This window comes from Oxyura jamaicensis, chromosome 1 (assembly GCF_011077185.1).
Source record: "Oxyura jamaicensis isolate SHBP4307 breed ruddy duck chromosome 1, BPBGC_Ojam_1.0, whole genome shotgun sequence".
NCBI lineage: Eukaryota > Metazoa > Chordata > Aves > Anseriformes > Anatidae > Oxyura > Oxyura jamaicensis.
The window spans coordinates 3,791,704-3,795,671 of NC_048893.1; positions in this window are offsets into that span (position 1 = coordinate 3,791,704).

Consider the following 3,968-nt stretch of genomic DNA (forward strand, 5'->3'; position numbering starts at 1 on the left):
GGAGACAGATAAGCAATTACTCGTGTGCCTGTTCACATTAGGCATGTTTGATGCTGATTTTTGCCAACTTAGCAGGATGAGCAGCTGTTCTTTGGGTGGGAGCTCACCAAATTAAATTGCCTGGCATGCCTCCAGACACTGTGTGCATGAGACACTGGCGAAAGGCATGACCTGGCAGGTGAGCTTCAATGCACATTTCACCTCGGATGGATCATGTTATGTCAAGGAATCTCTCTGTGTTTACATACAAGCACATGCACCTTGGTGATGCTCTGTCCTCACAATCTGCATCCCCCCATTTTTCCATGCAAGGCTCACAGACAGGACTATTCTTCCTCATTTTCAGCATAACAGCTAAATAAACCTAAATAAAGGAAGTTGTTGAATTTACAGAAAACTTTGGCACCTTCTAGCTCAAGAGCAGAGGATTTTGGTCATAAGGTCTGTGTCATGACTTCATGGATTCATACATTAAAGGTTTCTAGTTCTCTATTATTCTAGGCAGATAAATTGGACACCAGACACCTGCTTTCCACAGATACACCTGCATTAAATGCCCAACTAGAAGTGTCTGAACCAGGAACTAAACTAAATGAAGCATTAACAAAACACTGAATTTATTGGCAAGCAAAGCCAGTGACTTGATCGAGCAACTGGCAAGAGTCCCAGAGGATTACACAGATAACTGTCCAGAGTTAAAATTAAATATGGTGAAATGTGGAGAATTATGTTAAATATTTTCTTTCAAGACTTAAGCTAATCAATCTCTTCTGAAACATCCAGCTAGGACGTGATGGTCCCCAGTTCTGATACCATCTGGGAGATGCCTGTGCTCCTGACAGGTCTTTTCTGGGGTGGCAGTGGCTGCTGTTCTCCCACTGCCATTAGCTGTGTGCGTCATGGCCCAGATGAGCAATTCAGAACTTCAGAAGCTGATATTGCTCCATCCAGGATGAAAATTTTATATATGCTAAAATAAAGTCTCTGCCAAAGGGTTTCAGTACTCTTCAGTACTGGAAGAGTCTAAGTCTGCTGTGGAACTCATTTTGAAAGGGTCATCCGGGCAGAAAGGCAGCTTGCTGGGTGGTTTTGAATGACAATAAAAGGAGGCAAAAGTGGAAGCAAGAGGAAAATCCATTGTATGTGTCTTCATAGCATTTCCCAGAATGGTTGGTGTGTAGGGGGATGAATGTCTGCAGGCACCCCATGCAAGTGTGCTGCCTTGCAGGCACACTATTCTTACCTGGGTCATTGGAAATTTTCAAAGAAATTCAGTTTGGGAAGGGGTACCTGTATCAGAAGAGACATAAATTGTGAGCATTCTTCCCCATCTGCAAGCCAAGATAACACAATTTAATTGTTCTGAGGAACAGACTGCCCAGCATTTGCTCCAAGTGCTTGAAAACTTCCTTCCAGAGGAATTGTGGCCGTGGAGAGGGCTAGTCATGGAGCAGCCCAATAAAACATACCAGAAAACATCTGCATGAGATCCTGTCCCCCCTGTTAAATTCTGGGGAAGTTCACCTTGGGTAAGAGGTGAACCTTGTTCACCTCGCTTCTTGTTCTTCACATATATTTTTTGTACCTTTGCCTTGAGAAATTTCAACTTTTGAAACTCTTTTGGGTGGTATATTTGAGCAGTTCATGCCATCTAGTGGTTACACTGTTTTCCCGATGTTGTTATTTTTACCTAAAAAGAAAAAATAAAAAAGAAAAAAAAAAAAAAAAAAAAAAAGGAAAAAAAAAAAAAAGCCCCATTTGGTGGTTAGGAACAGATGGAAATAAAGCATTAAGAAATTAATATGTAAATAAAAATCTGTTCTATAGGACTCCTTCATCTCTTCAGAGCACTAGTGATTAGTTTCCATTAGGTTCCCTGATACCTCCAGAACATCTGCCTTAATCTTTACAGTCCTGATGAGAAAGGACTGCTCACTGTCAGTAGAGGCATGTGTGTGGACAGATCTCACATTATGGGGAAAATTCAAGCTACAATAGGTACTATAAAGAAAGAAAAGACTGGGTGCCCCATGCCTGCTGTTCCTGCAGTCCTGGATAACCCCCACCATAGTCACAGCTCTGACTGCAGTCATGGAGGTGCTCCTAAGCTAACTTTAAGGTAGATAACTTAAATACTGCTAGGACTGCAGGCACACAGCACTGAGCAAAAATCACCAAAGAGTGGGTCCAAGCAATATGGTTAAGCTTGCTAGGCCCTTGACTATGTGATTTAAACTCGACCTAGATGTTTCACAAATCACTCAGCTGTAAGCCAACTTCCCATTTGAAGCAGTGTGCCTGGGATCTTAATGCTGAGGATCTCCTCTGCTCAGAAAGCCTGCGAGGGACATAAAGGCAGGGCAGCTGCAGGCTGTATACATGCACCATCTGAGAGCTGAACCAGAGCTGAGGAAGAAAGTAATAAATAAGTGCTGTGGGGACCACTGGTGGATGGGTCAATGCAGAAACAAGATCTGTGTGCTGTGTAAATGGGGTAATAGCTGGGTAAAGTCTAGAGGCTCCTAAATTTTCTAGCAAATTATGAACTATGTGATATCCAAGCTTGAGATCCAGGATTGCCTGGAAGATTTTGGGAGAAAGTAAAACAGTATTAGTAATTCAATTCCTCTTCTAGCATAACAGCTGTGAAACAGTATATATGAAGCTACTATGTGAGAGGATGAAAATGATCAAAATGCTGTGGTTCTTTCTGCGATGTGTAGCTGAGCTGTGGAACCTCTTGCTGGATGCTATGGATGCAAAAGTTTTATCCAGTCTCTCCAGAGGAAACAATGGGTTTATGGAAAATTAATTGAGGATTGCTAAATAAATGGAAACCCTCTCCTAATAAGGGTGTACCATAGCTGCAAATAGCTGGAGACTGGGAAGGTTTTTAAAAAATACCTGGTATGCTTTTCCAGTTCTTATGTTCTCTCCTAACCACTGTTGGCAACAAGTATATGGCAGTGAGTTGAAAAGTCAGTATTCTGCTTGGGTTCCTTGTGAATCTCTGACTGTAGTTTCAGGTCTCAGCGTGAGAAGTGAGCTGTTGAAAAGATGGAGGAAGAACGTGTGATCTCTGCAGACTGGTGATGCAGAAATCTTTTACTGAAACATCAAAATATAGCATAACATAGGATAAAGTGACAGAATATGTTAGATATACCATGCTATGCTATGCTATGCTGTTCTATATTACATTGCACTATAGTTTGCTCTTCTGTCACTGGATCCACATAGTGATTCAATCTTTTCAATTGGGATTACTCAGATATCTGCAATTTTTTCTTCCCAGAAGAGTGGGAGTGGTACCCCAGCTTCTTATGCCAGAAACCTGCTTCCCCCCTTCTTTCACCCTTTTGCCTCTCTGGCTTACTTTAATCCTATTTCTTCAAGTACCAAAGAGGCAGGGAGGCCTAAACAGTTTCAAAATAACCCAGGAGCCTTACAGCATGCCTTTGAAAATCACCATCAGATGCTTTCACATGACTAACTACAAAAAACTAGAGCTATCCCACCACTAGCTATGATCCTTTCCCAGTCAGAGAGGAAAAAGGGTATTTGTGTGGGTCAGGATCCAGCCCAAAGGTCTCTGCCCACCACTGCGAGGTGGCCGGGTGGGAGGGCCCTTCAAGAAGCACAATATCGCTGCCTCCATCACTCCGCGAACCAGCCTCCACCTCATTTACTATAAACAAACAGGCTGGGAGTGAGTTCTTGCTTTGATCCTTCAAAGTTTTGGGTGCCCCAAGGTCTGTGCCTAGCAGGAAATTAGTCAAACATCAATGGGAACCTACAAAAGCAAGAACTGAGCCTATCCAAGCCGGAGCTGTTATCGAGGGCAGAGGCGAGCGAAGACACTGTTTGGATAACCCTTGCTCGGACACCACAGCTCTGACTTGTGTTGCAAGGCAAATATTTACCTATGGCCTAAACAAAGTCAGCGTTTCAAAACTTTGTTCAAAATA